The 13,418-nt window shown below is 39.3% G+C and overlaps 1 pseudogene; it reads right to left on the bottom strand.

The window, feature by feature from the left end:
- Nucleotides 1–363: 363 nt before the first annotated feature.
- Nucleotides 364–1,044, bottom strand: LOC143655357 (ras-related protein Rab-2B pseudogene; annotated as a pseudogene).
- Nucleotides 1,045–13,418: the final 12,374 nt, after the last annotated feature.

Genomic DNA, 13,418 nt, shown 5'->3' with positions numbered 1-13,418 from the left:
TAAATGGACCCCAAAGGCAAGGACGTGAGACTCAGTGAGATTCCCAGGTAGAGGGTCCGTCACCAAGGCCAGCCAGTCCCAGCAGTCCCACGGGCTCAGGCAGAATGACCTTGGCCCTTGTCACTGTTTCCTGGTGGGGAACAGATTGTATATGCTTGTAAAAGAATTTTTTTTTTTAATTTTGAACTATAGTGACAACAAGTTTAATCCTGAAATTTTAGAAATTAAAACAAGAGGAAGAGAAGACCCCTAATCTAAGGGAATGTTCATGTCCCTGGAGATGGACAAGCTAGGTTAGGGCCCAAATTCTCCCCTGGTCTTTACGTGGAAAGGCAAATCTCACACTTTGGAAAGAGGTCGCTCTCAGTCAAAGCAAGCAAGACCTCTTCCTTTAAGCCTATTGATCTGAACTCTTGTACCCGGGTCACAAGAGTTCTGCTGGGAGGTGCAGGTCCCTTAGATGTTGAAATCGGCTGCTGGGACCCAATCTCGATTCCATTTGCCTCATTGTGAACATCAAATAAGCCCTGCTGGATCTTCCTATATATTTCATTGGCTGTGTTAATGAAGGCCTCTTCAACATTGGAGGCTGTTTTGGCTGAAGTCTCCATGAATATAAGCCCATGCTCCTGAGCAAAGGCCTCTCCTCCTTCTCTCCTTACATCCCTGTGGGACTCTAGATCACTGTTATTCCCAGTCAACATGATAACCATACTGGAGCTGGAGTGTTGCCAGGCATCTTCTAACCATGAGATGAGATGGTTGTGGGTTTCACACCTTGTAATGTTGTACACCAGCAGTGCTCCATCTGCTCCCCTGTAGTAGGAATGGGTGATAGAATGGAATGATACTTGCCCAGCCATAACATAGATTTGGAGTTTTGATTTGCTTTCCATCAATGTTGACCATACGGGCACCAAACTCCACCCTGATTGAGAGGTCGTGGACAGGCTGGAATCATTTGTCGGTAAATTGCAGGAGACATGATTTTCCCACACCTATGTCCCTGATGATGATGTACTTGAAGAGATAAGCATAAGTCATGGTCCCAATTCCTCTGGATTCTGAGTCTGCCCCATTTCTATAGCAACTTAGCTACGGCCTCCCGGAAATGCTTTTTATATCGATTGTGGTGTGATTTCATGAATCAATGTGCTAAAATTGCATAGAACTGAACACACATAAACGAGTTCATGTAAAACTGGTGAAATCTGAAGAAGATCAGTGAATTGTATCAATGTCAACTTCCTGGTTATGATATAGTACTACAGATAAACAAAACTACCATTGGGGAAAGTTGGGTGAAGGGTACATAGGACTTCTCTGTATCATCTCTTACAGCTGCATGTGAATCTACCATTACCCAGAACAAAAAGTTTCATAATGAAAAAGTGAAAAAAATACATCACACACACATATCTAAATGTATATCAGCCATATGTGAACTAAAAATACTGTGATTTAGAGTTTTAAGTTTTCCAGTGTCTATGTATTTCGTTGAGCTTAATAAACTAAGAAAATATTGCATAGCTTTTAATTTGATGAACAGAGTCTTAATCCAAAAATGCTCATTTCCATCAGAGATAAACTGACATTAAATTTATACATGAAAAATGAACCATATGGGACTTCTGAGAAAATGGAGGAATAGGGACAGAGCTGAGGCTTCTGCTTCTCTCCCCAAAACAGGTGGACAGGCAGAGTCTGTCCAAGTCAACTGTCCTGGGCTCCAGACAGAGGGGTTCTGTGTACTGTCCAGGGATGCACAGGAGGAAGAGATTGTGAAATGGTGGTCAGAGACCCTGAGTAATTCCATCTGCAGCTTGTGGCATCACCCCGACCTTGAGGGAAGCAGCATCAGGCCCCTGATCCTCAACTTGGGGGCTTCTGTGAACTGGGACAGCCACAGGAATGGCTCCCAAGTATAGAGGGGGATGTGGCCCAGTACTAATCCAGCAATTGGCTGGTGAATTTAGACCAGAGGATCCCACTGTTCCATCCTGTCCCTGGTCAGTTGCCCCTGTCCCATTGTTTCAGCCAGGGCAGAGGTGAGGCTGGCAAAGGGTCATAAATAGCCAGGGTGGGGTTGAGGGCAATATAGGTAGCTGAAGATCACCATCTGCTGGGCATGCCAGGAAAGTGCAATGTCGGGAAGTAGGAGGGGAAAAAAGTCTTTTTGAAGTCTTTCCTGACCCTCTTCAGGGGCTTTTGGGTCTGGTCTGCACCCCCAAAAGGTACCTGGTCCTGTTGTGGCTGCAAAATTCTGATGAGTCAATTATCGAAGAAGAGCCTTAACACAAACCTAATCATCACCAAAATCCTAGACAAGAGAAAGAAGTGACCTTCAGAATAAACCAAGGAGAAAAGTCAGATGCCAGGATATCAGCAAAAAATTATAAGTGAAACAGGAAGATATGGCTGAAATGAACAAATTAAAAATTCAGATGAGACACAGAACTTGGAAGAACTAATTTAATGTGTTCAAACAAATATCCTAAATAAATCCAAGGACATGGCTAAAGAGAAAAAGGATATCAAGAAGACACTGGGTGGACTTCTGGGAAGATGGCAGAGTGGAGTGGAGTGAGTTCACTCATGCTCCAAGAAACAAGATAGGAAATGGGGAGAAAATGCCCAGAACTGCAGGTCCCAGGTGCTGGGAGTTGAGCCTGGGACTCCTGCATGGTGAGCAGCCATTCTGTCACCAAAGTACCCATGCACCCAGGCCTAGCTTCTAATAGACTATTAAGTTGACCTGTATCCCCTACATGAGATCCAGACCTTGATTTGGCAAAGAATAGCCAACAAAGTGCAAAAGGAAACATTCAGAAAAAACTAAGTAAATACAAAACTTTAGAAGAGTGAGGAAACCAACTTACAAAATAATCATACCAAAATAATCAAATGTTCTAAACACAACAGAAAATCATGAAGCACATGAAGATCCAATAAAAAATGGCCCAGCCAAATGACCAAATCAAAATTCCAGAAGGGACACAGAATATGGAACAACTACTCAAGGATATATATAAAGAAATAAAGGATATAAGGAAGATGCTAGAAGAGCATAAAAAACAATTCAGGAGGTTAATTAGAAAAATGGCAGATCTTACAGAAATGGAAAATACAGTGGACCAAATAAAATATATACTGAAACACATGATAGCAGATTCAAAGAAGCAGAAGGAAGAATAAGTGAGCTAGAAGATAGAACAATAGAACTAGAGTGCATAAAATAACAAATGGTGAGAAAGATGGGAAAATGCAACTAGATCATAAGGAAATGATGGACAATAAGAGGCACACAAATATAAGAATTATTGGTGTCCCAGAAGAAGAAGAGAAAAGTAAAGGGTTGGGAAAGTTAGTTGAAGATATAATTGGAGAAAACTTCCCAGCCCTCACAAAAAGCATGAATATGCAAATCAAAGAGGCCCAGCAAACTCCAAATAGAATAAATCCAAACAGGCCCACTCCAAGACAAATGCTAATCAGATGACTGGGTGTTTAAGAGAAACCGAATGCCCTGAAAACAGCACAAGAAAAGCAATCTACTACATACAAGGGAAAACACATAAGGCTGACTTCAGACTACTCAACAAGCACCATGGAAACAAGAAGGCAGTGGTATGATATTTTTAAGATCCTGAGTGAGAATAGCTTTCAACCAAGAATGCTTTATCCTGCCAAGTTATCCTTCAAACTTGAGGGGGAGATTAAATTCTTCAAAGACAAAGAAAGAGTGAGAGAACTAGTCAACAAGAGACCAGCCCTACAAGAAATACTAAAGGGAGCCCTGTCAGCTGATAAGAAAAGACAAGAGAAGGAGGTCTGGAGGAGGGCACAGAATTGAAGAATATGAGTACAGGTAATTTAAAGGAAAAGAGAGAGAGAGAAGGAAAATAATATACAAAACTGACATATAAAAACTAAAGAACAAGATGGTAGAGTCAAGAACCACTTTCACAGTAACTACTTTGAATGTTAATGGACTAAGCTCACAAATTAAAAGATACATCAAAAACATAATCCATTTATATGCTGTTTGTAAGAGATGCATCTTAGACTCAAGGGCAAAATTAGGTTGAAAGTGAAAGGATGGAAAAAGATCTTCTATGCAACTGTATCCAAAAGAAAGCAGAAGTAGCTACACTAATAGAAGACAAAATAGACTTTAAATGTAAAGATGTCATAAGAGACAAAGGACACTTATATTAATAAAAGGAACAATTCACCAGGAAGAAATAACAATCATAAATGTTCATGATCCCAGTCAAGGAGCTCCAAAGTACCTGAGGCACATATTGGAAAAACTGAAGAAAGCTATAGATGTATCAACACTAACAGTGGGAGACTTCAGTACACCACTCTCTGCTATAGATAGAACACCACCACAGGGGATCAAGAAAGAAATAGAGAACTTAAACAATAAGATAAATGAATTAGATCTAATAGACATATATATCATTACATCCCAGGATACACATTCTTCTCTAGAAAACATGGAACTTTCTCCAGGATAGATCATATACTGAGACATAAACTGAGTCTCCATAAATTTAATAAGATTGAAATTACCCAAAACAATTTCTCTGATCCCAGCAGAATAAAGTTGGAAATTAATAATCTCCAAAGAACCAGAGCTTTCACAAATATATGGAGATTAAACAACACACTCTTAAATACTCAGTGGGTCAAGGAAGAAATTACTAGAGAAAACAATAAATATCTGAAGATGAATGATAATGAGAACACAACATATCAAAACTTATGGGATGTGTCAAAGGCAGTGCTGAGAGGGAAATTTATTGCCTTAAAATGCCTATATTAAAAAATAAGAATGAGTAAAATTTGAGGATTTAACTGCTCATCTGGAGAATTTAGAGAAAGTTCAGCAAACTAACCCCAAAGCAAATATAAGAAGATAAATAATAAAGACTAAAGCAGAAATAAACAAACAGGAGAACAATAAAACAATAAAAAGAATCAACAAAACTACAAGTTGTTTCTTTAAGAAAATTGATAAAATTGATGTTCTCCTAGCTAGACTAACAAAGAAGAAAAGAGAGAGGACACAAATAAACAAAATCAGAAATGAGAGGTGGATTGTTACCACAGATCATGAAGAAATTTTTTAAAAAATCATAAGAGAATTTTATGAACAACAATATGCCAATAAACTAGACAACTTAGATGAAATGGACAAATTCCTAGAAACACATGACTCAAGAAGAAATAAAAGAGCTCAACAAACCACTTACAAGTAAAGAGATCCAATCAGTCATCAAAAATCTTCTTGCAAAAAAAAAAAAACCAACAACAAAAAACCCAGGAGAATTTTATCAAACATTTCAAAAAGAACTAACACCAACCCTGCTCAAATTCTTCAAAAAAAATGAAGAAAAATGTATGCTACCTAACTCATTTTATGAAGCTAACATCACACTAATACCAAAGTTGAATAAAGATGATACAAGAAAAGAAAACTACAAACAAATCTCCCTATTTCACATTTATAAATGTGAAGAATTTTCACATTTTGTTAAATGTGAAAATTCTTAACAGAAGTCCTAGCAAATGTCTGCAATACTGAATTAAGAGAATTATACATCATGTCCACATGGGATTCATATCAAGAATGCAAGGGTAGTTCAGTATAAGAAAATCAATCAGCATAATACATTACATTAACAAATTGAAAGGAAAAAATCACATGATCATATCAATTGATACTGAAAAAAGCATTCGACAATATCCAGCATCCTTTCCTGATAAAAATATTTCAAAAGTTATGTATCAAAGAAAACTTTCTCAATGCTATAAAAAGCATATGTGAAAAACCCATACCCAGGATCATACTTAATGGTGAGAAACTGAAAGCATTCCCCTTGAGATTGGTGATAAGACAAGGATACCCATTGTCACCACTATTATTCAACATTGTATTAGATGTCCTAACTGGAGCAATTAGATAGGAGAAAGAAATAAAAGGCAACCAAATAGGAAAGGAAGAAGTAAAACTTTCATTATTTGGAGATGACATGAGCCTATACTTAGAAAACCCTGAGAAATCTATAGCAAAACTATTTGAACTAGGGTGGGCCATGTTGGTTCAGCAGGCAAACCTGCCATGCCAGAGACTTGGGTTTGATTCCCGGTGCTTGCCCATGTAAAAACAAACAAAAAAGCTACTTGAGCTAATAAACAAATTCAGCAAAGTGGCAGGATATAACATTAATGTAAAAAAATCAGTAATGTTTCTATACACAAGCAATGACCTATCTGAGGTGACAACTAACAAAAAAATTCCATTCAGAATAGCAACCATAAGAACCAGGTATCTAGGTATAAGCCTAACAAGGGATGTCAGGACTTATATACAGAAAATTACAAGACATTGTTTAAAGAAATAAAAAATAGCCAAAATAGATGTAAAGAAATTCCATGCTTATGGATAGGAAGTCTGAATATTATCAAGATGTCAATTCTACCCAAACTGATCTACAGATTCAATGCAATACCAATAAAAACCCCAACAATCTACTTTGAAGACTTGGAAAAGCTAGTTATCAAATTTATATGGAAGGAAAAGAGACCGCGAATAGCTAAAGATATCCTAAAAAAAAAAAAAAAAAAAAAAAGCGAACTGGGAAGTCTATCATTTCCTGACTTTAAAGCTTACTATAAAGCTACAGTGGTCAAAACAGCATGGCACTGGCACAAAAAGAGAAGGACTGAGCAGTGAAATGGAATCAAGAGTGCAGAGATTTTCCACCAAATTTATGGACATTTAATCTTTGATAAGGCCCCAAATCCATTAAATTGGACAGAATAGTCTTTTCAAAAAATGGACATGGGAGAACTGGATTTCAATAGCTGACAGAATGTAAGAGGACCCCTACCTTACACCCTATGCAAAAATTAATTCAAAATGGATCAAAGACCTAAATATAAGAGCCAGTACTATAAAACTTCTAGAAAAAAAATGTAGGGAAACATCTTCAAGATCTAGTAATAGGCGGTAGCTTCTTAAACTTTATACCTAAAGCACAAGCTGTGAAAGAAAAAATAGACAAATGGGAACTCCTTAAGACCAAGAGCTTCTGTGCCTCAAAGGACTTTGCTCAAAAGTCTAACTCAATGGGAGAAAAATTTTGGAAACCACATATTGGATAAAGGCTTTATATCCTGTGTACATAAAGAAATTATACAGCTCAATAACAAAAAAGCAAACAACCCAATTATAAAATGAGAAAAGAAAATGAATAGGCACTTTCTGAAGAGCAAAGACAAGCTACAAAGCACACGAAGAGCTGCTCATTTTCATTGGCTATAAGGGAAATGCAAATTAAGATGACAATGAATATCACCTCACACCTATAAAAATGGCCGTATTAAACAAACAGGAAACTATAAATGTTGGAGAGGATGTGAAGAAATTGGAACACTTATTCACTGTTGGTGGGAATTTAAAATGGTTCAGCCACTCTGGAAGTCAGTTTGGCAACTCCTCAGAAAACTAAATACTGAGTTGCCCTATGACGTGGCAATACCAATACTCGGTATATACTCAGAAGAATGGAGGGTAGTGACATGAACAGATATTTTCACACTGATGTTCGCAGTGGCACTATTCCATCACAATTGCCAAGAGATGGAAACAATCTAGGTGTCCATCAACAGATGAATGGACAAACAAAATGTGTTATATACATACAATGGAATATTATACAGCATTTAGACAAAATGATGTCCCGAAACATATGACAACATGGATGAATCTTGAGGACAAAAAAGTCAATCATGATGATAAAAAATTATTTATTCCTTCTGGCCTCCTATATTCTGGAGCAGCTATAAGAAAAATCTGAGAGGATGGTATGGTCACCAATGACAAATTCTGGGATCTGTTCTGTAATTACTTGTTGAAGAGTGCCTTAAGAACTATTGCTTTTTCTTTCTTTGCTTTGTATATATGTTATATTATACAATTTAAAAAGTTAAAAAAAAAATCCTGCCCACAATAAATCTGCATCCCACAAGATTAGATTAAAAGAGCATGGCTTGGTAGCCAAGATGGCAGCTTAGCAATGTTCACGTTTTAGTCCGTCCTCCAGAACAACTACTAAATAACCAGAAACAGTACAGAACAGCTCCTGGAGCCACATACCAGTACCCCAGTCTGGACCAGTTGGACCAGCTGCAAGCCTCCCCAGAACTGTGAGTTCTCCAAGCCACAGCGGCCGGTGCCCCTCCCCCACAGGCTGCTTCCCAGAGGGGAAAGGAAAGGACTTTACCAGCAGCAGGGGCTGAGCCCAACCAAACACCAATTGTGGCATTAATTAACAAATTCTGACTACTAAAAATAGGCCCCCAGCTCAGGTGAACCTGGTCAAAGCGGAGGTCATTCATTAGGCTAATGGAAAAAGAAAAAAAGAAAAGAAACAGAGGGTTTTGTGGCTGTGTTTCTACAAAGGCTTGATTGCCTCTGGATTAAGTGGCAGGACTTCTCAGGCTGCAACTGCCCCAGGCATAGGCAGAAACAAGCTGATTTCAGGGCTTCTTTCCTGCCTGTGCCTTCCCCAGTGGAGTGGTGAAACCCAACTCAGGTGGAATCCCTCCCTCAAGGAATTCAGACCCCAGGGCTTGGTAATTTGAAGCCATTAAAACCAGCCTACAACCTCTCCTCTGTCTTCACCATGCTCCCAGCAGGGAGAGTCTTCCAAAGTTATAGGTGCCGCATCATCTTTTGCTGGTAGGACCCGCAGGCAGACAAGTGCCATGTACTGTGCAGGATAAGAAAAACAGAGCCCAGAGACTTCACAGGAAAGTCCTTTAACCTGCTGGGCCTCACCTTCAGGGAAAACTGATGCAAGTGACTCCTTCCCCTGATAGGAGGCCAGTTTAGTCAGGAAAAACCTGGCTGGAGTCTATAATACCTACATAGACCCTCCTAAGGATGGGGAGGGGAAGGCACCATACAAATAGGGCAAGAAGCAAGAACTGAAAAATTATCCTCTGTTAGAAAAACCTAAGCTAGAAGTCCAGAAAAAGCTGAACTGAAGGTCAGAGAACAGATAGACAACAAATTTATCCAGCAAGAAAACCCTAGGTAAGAGAAGTGAAAGCAATCTCCAGAATAAACTAATTAAGGTAATTAAATGTCTAGACGCCAGCAAAAAATAACAAATCGCACCAGGAAATTTGAAGATATGGCCCAGTCAAAGGAACAAACCAATAGTTCAAATGAGATACAGGAGCTGAAAAAATTAATTTAGAATACATGAACAGACATGGAAAACCTCATCAAAAACCAAATCAGTGAATGGAGGGAGGATATGAAGAAGGCAAGGAATGAACAAAAAGAAGAAATGGAAAGTCTGAAAAAAACAAATCACAGAACTTACGGGAATGAAAGTCACAGTAGAAGAGATGAAAAAAAACAATGGAAACCTACAATGGTAGATTTCAAGAGACAGAAGATAGGATTAGTGAACTGGAGGATGGAACATCTGAAATCCGACAATAAACAGAAACTACAGGGAAAAAAATGGAAAAATATGAGCAGGGACTCAGAGAATTGAATGATAATATGAAGCACACAAATATACAGGTTGTGGGTGTCCTGGAAGGAGAAGAGAAGGGAAAAGGAAGAGAAAAACTAATGGAGGAAATTATCACTGAAAATTTCCCAACTCTTATAAAAGACCTAAAAGTACAGATCCAAGAAGTGCAGCATACCCCAAAGAGAATAGATCCAAATAGACATTCTCCAAGACACTAATCAGAATGTCAGCGGTCAAAGAGAAAGAGAGGATCTTGAAAGCAGAAGAGAAAAGCAACCCATCACATACAAGGGAAACCCAATAAGACTATGTGTAGATTTCTCAGCAGAAACCAGGGAGGCGAGATGACAGTGGGATGATATATTTAAATTACTAAAAGAGAAAAACTGCCAACCAAGAATTCTATACCCAGTAAAACTGTCCTTCAAAAATGAGGGAGAAATTAAAACATTTTCAGACAAAAGAGCATGGCTTTTCTGGGGGCTTCAAAATGGAAGAAACCTCTTCTCACAGCCCCTTTCCCATATACATTATATAATGTTCAGGCTCACTTAAACCACATGTAAATGACATCCAGCAGAGACATCCTGAGTCCCCACCATGTGCTACCTCCAGATCCAAGTCAGGAACTATGGGTAACTTGTGGTGCTCTCAGTCAGAACTGCATATAGTATCTCAAGGGCAAAATGATGGATTTAACCTCTCCATACCTCTCCAAAGTATAAATTGTACAGCTTAGGTTTTTGTCAGGAAATTTAAAAAAATCACTCCAGGTCTTTCAATCAGAACAGGATTTAATACAGGGAATTAGTTGCTTGTGAAGTCATGGGAAGCACCAAAAGAGTGGCAGTCAGTGGGCTTTGGCTAGGTTGCAAAGTCATGCAACAGCAGCTGTGGTGCAAAGGTCAAGAAGCTGTAAAACATACACACACACAAAATTGCTAAGTTCTAGCTGCCCACATCCATGAAGGTGGGCACACCTGTGGAACATGGAATTGGGCCATTAAAAAATCTACACCACCCAGAGCATGCACATCATTTGCAACCTCTGCCAGAGGAGGTCACAAGATCTGTGGTTGTTTGAAGCTGTAGGTGCCCCAGAAAAACATGTTCTTAAACCTAATCCAGTGCTGTGGTGTGGACCCATTGTAGGTAGGACCTTTTAATGAGGCTGCTTCAGTTAAGCTGTGACCCGCCTCAACCAGGATGTATCTTAGTCCTTTCACTGGAGTCCTTTATAAATAGGACTTTATATTTTTATATAGTCCTTTATATAAATAAAGGACTATTTTATGAATATTTTATATAAAGGTCTATATAAAAATATAAAGTCTCTACATATATATATATATATATATATATGAGAGAGAGAGAGAGACAGAGACAGAAGAAAGAAGCTGAAAGCTATGAAACCCAAAAGAGAAGGGAGAGAACAGCAGATGCCACTATGTGCCTTCCCATGTGGCAGAGGAGCCAAGGATTGCTGGCAGCCAGTCTTCAGGAAGAAAGCATTACCTTAATGGTGTCTTGATTTGGACATTTTCTCAGCTGCTAAAGTATAAGCTAATAAATTACCATTGTTTAAGCTGAACCATTTCATGGTATTTGCTTGGAGCAGTACAGGAAACTAAAACACATTTGGTGTTTTCGGAGAGTGGGGTGCTGCTTTGCAAATATCAAAAACATGGAAATAGCTTTGGTATTGGGTAATAGGTAGAAGCTGGAAGACTTGTGGAGTGCTTGATAGAAAAGGCCTAGATGGCTTTGAAGAGATGGCTCATAGAAACATGCATGCTAAAGGTACTTCTGATAAGACTTTAGACAGGAATGATGAGTGTGTTATTGGAAACTGAAAGAAAGGTGATCCTTGCTTTAAAGGGGCAGAGAACTTGACAACACTGAGTTCTGATGTCAAATGGAAGGCAGCATTTGAGAGTGATGAACCTAGATATTTTGCTGAGGAGATTTTGAAGCTAAGCATGAAATGTGCAGCCTGTTTTTTTCCTTGCAGCTTATAGTACAATGTGAGAGGAAAGAGATAAGCTGAGAACTGAACTCTTGGGCAGAAATCGATGGTCTGGGAAATTCTGGGCTTCTGGAACATGAATCCCCAGAGAATAGTGCTTCATCTGAGCATTTAACCAAACATGGAATCCGTCAGTCATTTCAGTGTCAGTTAAGGTTGGAGGTGCATTTATTCAAGAAGGATCTGTGGAAAGTTCTACTGCCTGGTGGTGTGGATCCCTGTGAACTACATGCAAAAAGAACAATTTTTAAAAAAATTATTTTTTGTGTGCAATTTGTATGACCAGAACCATTGTCAGCTTGGACCAAAAGGGGCAGAAAAGGGATAGATTGAAGGACAAAACCAGAGAAGCTGAGGTCTGGACCAAAGACCTCTTCTTGGGACAAGAGAGTGGGCCCACCCCACGTGTGTGGAAAGGGTGAATCTGCCCCAAAGCTTGGAGAGGGCAGGCCTTCCACTCTATTGTTCACAAAGAGTTTTACCACCCCTGTGTTCTTATCAGTGGGAACCCATTCCCTGGGATTGTGAAGAGCCTGGCCATCACCCCAATGCTTGACGAGGGTAGAGCCTTCACCCCAGCTCTGGGGGGAGAGAATAGCCACTCTACAAGCACTAGGAAAGGGTGTGATTGCTATTCCATCAGGCCTGGAAGATAAAACATCATCCCCAAATGACTCTCAGACCTTGAAATCTAATGGAGTATGTCCTGTGGGGTTTCTGAATTGTTTTGGACCCATGTCCTCCATTTTCCTTTCAATTTCTCCCTATAGGAATGGGAATTTTTATTTTGTACCCATCCCTCCTTTGTGTATTGGAAGCAGATAACTTGTTCTGTAGGTTTCACAGGTCCATAGACAGGGGAATTGTGCCCCAGGACAAATCATACCCATAAATGATTTACTTTCTTGGCATGGCTCAGCTCCAGGAATCAAACTTGGGTCTCCAGCATGGCAGGCAAGAATTCTGCCACTGAGCCACCATTGCATCTCCCCTCCTAACTGATTTTGATGAGACTTTGACATTGTTCCTGATGACTTAAGGATTTTGTGATGGAATGAATACATTTTGCATGTAAAAAGAATATGTCTTTTTGGGGTCCAGAAGGTGGGGTGTGGTTTTTTGAAGCTGTTTTCTATGCCAGAAAAACATGTTCTTAAATTTAATGCATTCCTGAGGGTGTGGACCCGTTGTAAGTAGAACATTTTGATGAGGCTACTTCAGTTAAGATGTGACCTGCCTCGTTGAGAATGGGTGATAATCCTACGACTGGAGTCCTTTATGGATGTGATGAATACAGAGAGAGAGAAAGCTACAGAAGCAAGAAGCTGAGAGCAATGAAACTTGGAAGAGAAGGGACAGACCAGCATGTGGCAGAGAAGCCAAGGATTGTGAACAGCCAGTTTTGGGGACAAAGGCATTACCTTGAGGATGCCTTGATTTGGATATTTCTTTGACCTCAGAACTGTAAGTGAATAAATTTCCATTGTTTAACTGGTATTAGTATTTCCAACCCTAATGGCAACCCTAATAGCAAATGTCTCTGGGAAACATGGTTTTTATCCTTTTAGCCCTTGGGACACAGGGTGTGGGGAAAATGAATCTAGTGGAAATGGAAGCTAAGTGAGAAACACAATGTTTAGTACCACAAATATAGAAGAGAATTATTGTTTTTAAAAAACCTATTTGGAGAGATTTACCTCTTGTATGAATGAGTGAGGAGGAACACAAATCTTCCCCAAGAGCATCTATGAAGTTAGAGGAAATAGTGAAAAAAACTGTATTGGCATATAGTGTTCATGAGTGAACAATATTGAACTTTGGGTACC

This window comes from Tamandua tetradactyla, chromosome 2 (assembly GCF_023851605.1).
Source record: "Tamandua tetradactyla isolate mTamTet1 chromosome 2, mTamTet1.pri, whole genome shotgun sequence".
NCBI lineage: Eukaryota > Metazoa > Chordata > Mammalia > Pilosa > Myrmecophagidae > Tamandua > Tamandua tetradactyla.
This window is presented reverse-complemented; position numbering and strand designations above follow the sequence as displayed.